This window comes from Apodemus sylvaticus, chromosome 6 (assembly GCF_947179515.1).
Source record: "Apodemus sylvaticus chromosome 6, mApoSyl1.1, whole genome shotgun sequence".
In the NCBI taxonomy this organism is placed as follows: Eukaryota; Metazoa; Chordata; class Mammalia; order Rodentia; family Muridae; genus Apodemus; species Apodemus sylvaticus.
In genome coordinates this window covers 132,159,204-132,168,392 of record NC_067477.1, presented here as the reverse complement: position 1 = coordinate 132,168,392, position 9,189 = coordinate 132,159,204, and the positions used below count along the sequence as shown (strand labels likewise).

The 9,189-nt window shown below is 53.2% G+C and overlaps 1 long non-coding RNA gene across 1 annotated transcript; it reads left to right on the top strand.

The window, feature by feature from the left end:
• Positions 1–783: 783 nt before the first annotated feature.
• LOC127687662 (uncharacterized) lies at positions 784–8,920 on the top strand. Its single transcript, XR_007978458.1, has 3 exons — positions 784–1,052; positions 6,383–6,498; positions 7,138–8,920. It is a non-coding gene; the product is annotated as an uncharacterized LOC127687662 (long non-coding RNA).
• Positions 8,921–9,189: the final 269 nt, after the last annotated feature.

The window sequence follows — 9,189 nt, the reverse complement described above, 5'->3', positions numbered from 1 at the left end:
CAGGGGTTCAGAAGGCCCAGCTTCAGCCCTGCTCTGGCCTGGTCTTCAAGAGCAACCCCTCCTTGACCTCTGACCTCTAGCCATTGACTGCCAGGGAAGCTCAGGTAGTGGCCATCCATTCAGCTGACACCAACCCAGGAACATTAAGTGTAAGGCCTGGGACAGGAACGAGCCAGCTGGCGGTCCGGAGCAGCAACTGAACAACAAGGCGACATCAACACATCACCTCGGCCACTCTCCCGGTCCAGCCTCTGAGCAGTTCCTCCTTGGATCCCACTCCAAGCTGGTCGGCCGTTCTCTCAGGCCCTGGGAGACAGTTGACATTTCCCAAGGGAGCAGGTACAGGCCTGAGTGTGGAATGCACTAGTCACTTACTGTTTCCTGAGACTAATTAGCCTCAGTGGAGAATAACTATTCTCCCAGCTACCAGCTCACTGTGAACCCAGACCACAGACAAATTCCTTAATTGAACTAAAGCTTTCAACGGGTGCAGATGGCCTTAGAGTGTCTGTTAAAGCAGAGGCAGACCCAGTGGACCTGCATGGTGAAAACATTGTCATTGTGGGCTTAGTAATGGTGACAGCGCTACCTTTTAAGGCCTCAGACCTCTGTCCAGAGGGGCAGAAATTACTCTGGCTGACAGTCACTTTAGACAACCAGTTACCACAAGCTATCTGGGACTCAAAGAGCCAAGCAGAAGAGATTTGGGTAAGGTGGGGTAGGTGTATCTTACATTACCACGGGCCCTGTGGCTGTTTTAGACTTTGTTGGTAAGGTCATCAAGACACACAGGAAAGTCCAGGACAGGAGGATAGGACCTTGGGTAGTGACTCCACTTTTCTGAGTTCATTAAGTGTGGGTAGTTCTGGCATTGAGAAACGAGGTGGGGGCTGGGAGCCCTGAGTGATAACTAACTGGGAGTTATTTCCAGAGCTGTTGGTTTTAGATCTCGGACTTGTATTGTTCCATTTCCTCCTGGCCCCGGCCTTTCAAAGCTTTTCCTGGGAGTTTCAGCTGCCTCGTGGGTTGTGTGTCTGTGTCCTCTCTTGAAGGTAAGCTAAGACCAGACTCGGTATGCAGGGGCCAGGGCAGCCCTGGGGGTTTAAGTGTGGGTGCTGGCTTAGCTGGCTTAGCAGCCTCTGCCCCAGCATGAAGCAGCACAGGTCGCCCGCCGGCAGGAGAGCTTCCTTTTCTTTCTCGCAGGGACGGGAGGAGGGGAGTTCCCCTTCTCTGTTTGTTTTGATTCTGTTGTTTTCTTAAAGGCAGGAAGGAAAGCTATCATCACTTTTTCGGTTCTGTGAACAATAAAGGTAGGCAGAGGATGTTCCCTGCCAAGCCCACACCTTCTCCTCTCGCCCCGCCCCCAGCGAGCACCCCCGCACTCCCTCCCCCTCCAGGCTCAGGCCCACTGGTTAGAAGGGCTGCCTTCACCTTTCAATTGCTTGCACTTTTCTGAGTCCTGGGTGCAAAAAACGGGAGTCCTCATATTCCCTTTACAACGTTGTCAAGGATTTAAAAAAAAAAAAAATCCCCCACCCCCCAAAAAAATCATAAAAAACTAAAAATACAAAAGACTGCACCGAGCATGAAGTAGGTGTCTCAGAAGACTTCCTCTTTTACTTTCTCCCCTTTGGGGTCATAAACCTTTGGTCTCTCGCACAGTGGGGCGAGCAAGCCCCGGTTCCTCTTGTCTTTCCACACATAGCTGATTCCTTCCACAGCAGACTTGCAAATGCTGGCCTGGCCATGTTAGACTCCTAACAAGCTTGAGAAATAAGAGTCGAGGGGCTGCGTGGTTCCTGGAGTTGTCCTTGCTCTGTTGGGAGACAGGATGAGTTTGTCTCCGCCATCTCTAGGCTCCCAGTCTCCAGTGCTCCATGCCCTCGCCTCCCTCCTGACAGAGACACACCCACCCCATACACACACACACACACACACACACCGCCATTTCCTCTCTTCTCCCTTACCTTCTCGAGGTAGTGCCTTGCTGTCTACCTGGCTGGCCTGGAACTCTGTAGAGACAGCCTGCTCTTGAACTTAAGTGGATCCACACCCCTCCCGTTCTCCTGCTTCTTGCTGTCCAGCCTGGCTGCAAGCTTGCGTGACTACCTTCTCGGTGTGAGATTACAGGCATGTGCCACCACAACTGGGCTGCTTCCTGGGAGTGAAGGACTATGCTGTCCTGACGCAGAAGGAGCCCCAGGTGCTCTGGGTGTCCCTACTGTGCCCCCATTTTGCACTGAAACTCGGCCCCAAGTGTTATCTCAGTATCTTGTCTGCAAAGCGGTTCCTGAGTCCTTAAAATAAAAATGCTCTTTTATATCGAACGTGGTTGACAGACCTGGCGCCTTGGGTAGCAGCTTGACTTGGAATTCTGAAAGAACTGTGTGCAAACGATTCAGTAACACATTTGGAGTGTGGTGCACTTATTTTTCTGTTTATTTATTTATTTTTTGAGGCAGTATCTCATATAAAGCCTCCAACTCCCTATGTAGATGAGGCTGACCTTGAACTTTTTATCATCCTGTCTATCTCCTGAGAGCTGGGATTTCAGGCATACACCACCAGGTCTGGTTTATGTGATACTGGGGACCAAACCGGGGGCTTTATGTATACTAGGCAAGCACCCCACCGACTGAGCCACATCCCCTGCCCTAGAGTGTTTATTCTGTTCAGTAACATCTGTGTACATTGAACGTGTGAGACCCTGTGAGGTAGACATTTGTGTGGAAGATGTGGATAGCTACGAGACTCAAGTCTCCCAGGGATCCTGGGCATCAAAGGGTATAGAGAGTTCTGGAATAGGATGAGCCTTTATTAGCCTTCCTGGAACACTGAAGCAACAGTCTGAGGCCCAGAGCTGAACACTGTACAACTCCTGACAAGACTGAGCAGCCTGATGGCTCTCCTCCAGCACCGTGCACTTCCTCAGCCACCTGCCTGGGCTTGAGAGCTTTCTCGGCCACCAACAGGCTCCACAGCGTGCTCGTCCACCACACACGTCCTACCTCACGTCTCCGAGCCCTGGTATTGTGTTGTCATCTGTAAGATGGCATTGATTCCACTCACAAGTTTCTGTGGACGTGAGATAAAGAATTCATGAGACAGTAAGTATTTAACAAATATTACATCTCAAAACAAACCAAAGGGCTGAACATGTAATCAAGTATCTGCCTAGCATGTACGAAGCCTTGGGTTTGACTCCCAGCACAGAACAAAACCAGGTACATGCCTATATATAATCCCAGCACTTGGGAGGTGGGGGCAGTAGGGTCAGAAGTTCAAGGTCACCTCTGGCTGTAATAGTGAGTTCCAGCCCAGCTTGTACTATGCAAGACCCAGTCTCAAAGCAAACAAATAAACCAACCCATGATGTCCCCAGCTTCTCTGCTAGCTACTTGCTGTCCCCTGTGGGAACGGTGTCCCCTCCACCCTTCAAGCTCAGCACCTTCTTGGAACTCCCGTTTCTGTCCCGGAACACAGCTTGGCCCAGCAAGTGTGTCTCTCCATGTTGTCCACCCAGCCCTCCTCTTGTGGTTTTGCTGGCTGGACCCAGCCCCCATTCCCAGTCCAGAATCCTCCACTCTGCCAGGACCGCAGTACAGGTTCCCAACCACATAAAGGAAGGCACTAGGCAAAGCCGTAAACCCAAGGGCTGAGTGGGAGGTTTGTCAACGTAGGACAGATCTGTAGCCAGGGGCGTGGAGGGAGCGTGCTGGGGCCTGGAGGAAGAGGCATTTCTGGGGAGAAGGAAGGAGTCTGGGAGGGCTGGCTCGAGCTAGGCGGGAAGGAGGCCGTTAACACTTCGCCCCAGCCGTGCTTCCTCTGCACCTCAGCCAGGCTTACACAGGCACGTTTGTCTTCCTCTCGCTCCTGCCTCTCACTGCCTTACTGTGTGAGCGGCAGCCCCAGGTGGGAGTGTGCTGCCCGGGCACAAATGCCCTTTATGGGTGGGCAGTCCAGGGGAGAGCGCTCCTTCTGAGCTGAGACTACCCACGAATTCAGAATTCAGACCTGACCCTGGGTTGCCACCATTCTGGAAGTGTTGGCACCCAGGGGGGCTTGAGCCTGGGGAGTGACTGGCTCTGTTCCAAGGACCCCAGGTACCATGGGCAAAATCCCAGGAGAGAGTCCCAGAGAAGGCTCCGTCCAGAGTTCACGAAGGAGATGGCTCCACCAGTCAGCCTGCTGCCGGCCCCTGGGGGCTGAGGTGAAAGATGGCCTTCTGAGGAGCACTGACAGATAGGGAAGCCAGCATTGACGAGAGAAAGAACGCAGACCCAATCCCAGCCACCACCCCAGGAGGGAGCCTGGGACAGGGTGAGGTTGAGCCTGGATCATGGAGCCCTGTTACCCTGGGCTTTTATTCTTAGAGGGCCTCTGGTGCTATTCCTCAGACCAGTGGATGACAGGCTGCACATGCCACAGACAGACCCTGCCAGGCCCAGCGAACTTAAGCCTCTCTTAGCCTCCCCCAGATCTGCCATGAGACTTTAAAAATTCCTTTTCATCTTTCCATCTCTAGATAGGTTCAGGCTTGGGTCGGCGGCCTGTCAGTACCTTCTGGAGATAACCCAAAGAGCCGCAGCCCTTGGCCAGTGAGTCTTTGATGGAATTCTTTCTTTAGGAGAGGGGGTGGAAAAGGAGAGAACTCATCTGCTGGGCTCAGCCCCTGTAGGCCATGACTCCAGGCAGGTAAGGTCTGTCTAAGATCTGTCTACAGTCAGGAGGGAGGACAGGACCCTCAGATGTCTGCCTGTGATTCTTTAGCACTGTAGGCTTTGGGGGGGTTTCCCGTGTATCTTAAACCCCAGGATGATAGCAGGACACCAAGTGACTCTGGCCATTGTGTGTAGCTACTTTAGAGCATAATAGAAGGAAAAGACAGGGCCGCATAACTCTCTCCTCGTGCGCATGTGGCAAAATGCTTTGAGTGCGCGTCTTCACTGCTAGCCTTCCCATTGTCCTGCTTTTCCACTTGGGGGAAACCGAGGCAGGGAGGAGAAAGGTCCCGTTGGATGGTGTTTGTGTCCCACATTTCTGGCTATCCTTCTCTCCAGCTGAGCTCAGGTGAGGGAAGCCTGATTCGGGGTTGGGGTGGAAGGTTTGCAGGAACCTCAGGATGTGATATGAGCTTCCCTACCTGCTGCAGTCTCCGGGGAAAGTGACACAGACACCAACCACAGACACCAACTGACAAGCTGGCCTTGCTGCAGGGAAACAGACTAGAGGGTGTGATGCTGGGCTCAGTCCAAGAACAGCCCGCTCACATCCTGCAGAACCAAAGGCCAAGGCAGGCTGGCCAGCTACAGGACCCCTAGCTCTGTGTCCCCACCCCCTTCCCTTCCCAGGGACAGAAACACTGTAAGGGTCCCCTGCACCATACAGGGCCACCGCCTCTTCTCATGCTCACTACTCGGATGGTCACGAGGACACACCTGGGAGCCATACACCCTTGCTGCTCACACAGTCCCTTCACTAGTAGAGCACGTGACAAACATACCGATGCCAGTTCCAATGGTGCCCCCAGACGCTCCCACCCCAGCCATAACCTCCCAGGCAGACATGTCTCAGGTCCACACTGACGTCAGCAAGCTCACAGGATCAGACATCTGCTGTGTCCCAGACTGCTTCCCACTGTGTACAGAGCCCACACTCAGGGAGGGTCCTAGCCACGCTCCTCAGCACCCCCAGCCTGGACTCTCTCTATAAACTTATATAGAGCTTATGGGTTTTAAAGACTGGTGTGTGAGAGCTGAGAGAACGGGATGGAGGGGTGTCTGCAAGCGCAGGGGAGAGGAAGAGAAGGAAGGAAAGACTCTATGACTCACTTCCAGCTTTACAATGTCAGTTCCACGGGCGGGAGGAAGGGCCCATTCGTCAACACAGTTGGGCCTGTGGCTTGTGGTCTCAGGCACGTTGGACAGAAGAGCTAGGAACTTAACCAGAGGTGGTGGCTGTCTCTGCACTTGGTGATGGCGGCTCCAGTGAACTCAGCACGCCGGATCTCCAGGATCTGTCTTACATTTGTCACAACTACCCCGGGGGTCAGAACTGTCCCCCCCATGGCTGACCAGACAAGGCCCCTTGGTACTTCTGTTTATCCTGATCTCAGCTCCCCAGGCCACACACAGCTCAGCTACTGTTCCTTTCTGAAGTATCCTCATTGTTACACACCTGCTTCGCTGTCACCGTCCAGCCTGCGGACACAGCTCTGGGGTGCAGTGTACCCCACACTCCCTCCAACCCTACAGCATGCAGGCTCTGGCTCCTTCCGGCCTCTACTTGGCTGCCCATCATTCTCCAAACCATTGCTTTTCCTTGTTCTCTAAGAGGTGAGCCAGCCTGGGAGCTCCCAAAGTGCTTTTGTCCTTGTCTCTAGGATGTGCAATTCTGAAAGCCAGCATGTGCCCCGGGGAAGTCCTGAGACAGACCGCCAGGAAGTGAGCAGGACTCAGAAGGCCAGACAAGAAGATCTTCTTGGGCGTTGCTGTCTAGGTAGCAGGTTTCCCTCCGTATTCCACTCTCCTGGACACATCTGTCCCCATCTCTTCAGATTTCACAGGCCAAGACAGTAAAGATTGCTCACTGGGCCACACCCTGCCCCAGCTCAAGGGGATACCCGGGTACTGGCTTAGTGGGCAGGGCAGGGCTCTGACTACTTGGCACCCTGGGGTCAAGCCTGTGCTAGTTGCTATTACAAGCTCACCCATGCCCACAGCACCCTTGTGACTTTCAGGCTCTCATTACCTTCTTTAAACCTGTGGGAAACTGAGGCATGGGTAAGCAGGAGGCCGCAGGTCTGTGTTCCTTCACACTGGCCCTGGCCCACGCTCCTTGACCACATTTACCCTCTCAGTTTGCTTAAGTCTCCCTGGTCTCTCTCCAACTTCCTGTCCGAACCTCTGCCTGTTTCTCCATCACCCGCTAACCCTGTGCTTAATGGCACCCAAGGTCCTCCCCTTCTTCACTCGAAGCAGAGGGCTAAGCGAAGAACTCCCTGTGCGCTGTGGGCATTTCTATGTGCATCCATAAGGAGTTGGGTTGTGTGTTTCTGTATACAGACTGTGTGTGTGTGTGTGTGTTGCCATGTTTGGAGGTAGGAAGACAACTTTGGAATTCCTTTTTCTACCTTAGGTTCCCAGTATGAAACTCAAGTCGCCAGGTTGGCCTGAGCCTGATTTCCAGCAGACAGTGACCTTGGACTTCTGGTCTTCCTGCCTCTCCCCCCTACCCCAGCCCTGGGATTACAGGCGAGCAACTTCCTTCATGGCTTATTCAGTGCTGGAGACTGAACACAGGACTTTGTTTATGTTGCGTAGGTACTCTACCAACTGAGTCACGCCCCCCAGCCCCACGGAAGGCTTGTTTTAGACCTGGAATCCTAGACTAGACAGAGAGATCTGTCCGTGGTGACAACTGGGGCTCTGTTCTCCAGATCTAGGCAAGCCCGGAGGAGAAAGCAGAAAGAATTTTGGTGCTCAGAGTGAAGTTGACCTGGGTGTGGGGGGTTGGGCTGAGCCATCCAGCAAGGCGAAGGGCGTGGCATATCTCAATAACTAAGAAAGCCACACCCACTTAGTACCTACCTGTCCTGGATACGGAAGCGGGCACCACCGAAGTTCTCCCCCGTAGTTGCAGGCTATGTACTGTTGTTCTCTCCTTGTATGGATGAGAAGCCAAGGCCACTGAGGTAGCAGAGCCCACGAGGGTCGGGCAGCTAGTAAACACAGCACGCGTGGATGCTTAGAGCCAGAGGGGAAGTTATCCCAGCGGCCTTCGGTCTGTCTCATACCCTTCTGCTTCACAGAGCTTGGGAAACACTAATCGATACTGCGATCCATACTCTTCTCCGCAGCCAGAGAGAAGTTTCTGGAAGCCAGCTCTGGTAAAGTCTTGCTTCTAGTCACAAAGTCTCTGTGGCGCACAGCGACAGTCTACACAGGCCTGGCAGGAGTTGGCAGACAACATTAGCCTCTGCTGAAAGTCTCTGGCTACACTAGTCCCCTGGACTTCTCCTGGACCAGACACTCCCTGCCTTTCTCTGCTAGCTGAGGTTTGCTCCAGGCATCTGAGGAAATATCCTTCCATAGCATTATACCTGCCTTCTCCCCTCCCTGGTTGAGCCTAGAGTTCCCCTGCAGACTTGGGAAGAGTGTGGCGTTGGTTTGGCCTGGTTTGAGCATCAGCTGACATTTACTGATATGTGATACACAGATTTTTGATCTCAGCTTTGTGCTTTATGAGGACAGGTAAACAAACGTATTAAAGCTCAGCCAGGAGTTGCTTTCAATGGTAGCAGTACATAGATGCGTTTGGAAACTGTGTCGTGATCACGGTTGGCTCTTTCGAAGCTGTGCAACAAGGGCAAGTTGCTTGACCTCTCTGAGCCCAGGCCTTCCTGTCTGTGAAATGGGCATCATGTTTGTGCCTGCCGCCCAGGTCAGCAAGGACTCAATGAGACACACCAGGCAAAGGCAAACACACTTCCCAGTTCTGCCTAAACTCCAGGGTGGGGGCAGCCCTGCTGGGTGGGGCCCTTTGGAAGAGGCAGGTGGTGGAGGGCAGGTGTACATGGGCCGTGTGGCTCAGTGAGCTATGCTGAGACTGCCCCAGTGTTTGGTAACAGGCCTGGGTCTTCTCTCTGGTCAAGTAAATATTATAAGAAAGGGTTGTCTCGAAGGAGCCACTCCCCCCTTGAGGGCCAAAGTCCTCAGGAAACGGTCTGGAGGCTCCTTTTATGTGACTGTAAAGTAATCCAGGGCCTGGCAGGGTCGAGGTTGGGTGGCTCTGACGCGCAGGGTGGCATCCAAATGGTCAATGATTACCTTTTATACTTGGCCATAAAGACAACCGCCTGGTGTACGGACAGTTACTTTATAAGGTGAATGTCTCAGGAAGGTGTCGTAAGTACACACACACACACACACACACACACGCACGTGCATACATACACAGACACACACACACACACACCTATCAAGAAGAGGAAGCCACCTCTGATGAAGTCTCTAGGGTATCCCTGTAAGGAATCCCTGCTTCCCCAGGTGATCTCTGGACCAGAAACCAAGGGCTATGGGTGGGGCTCAGAGGGTGTAAACAGAAAGGAGTTCTGCCCAGGGTCTGGATCTATGTGGAAGGAGAGGCTCAGTGGCCAAGTCTCAGAGGAACAAGGATCCGGCCACAGTT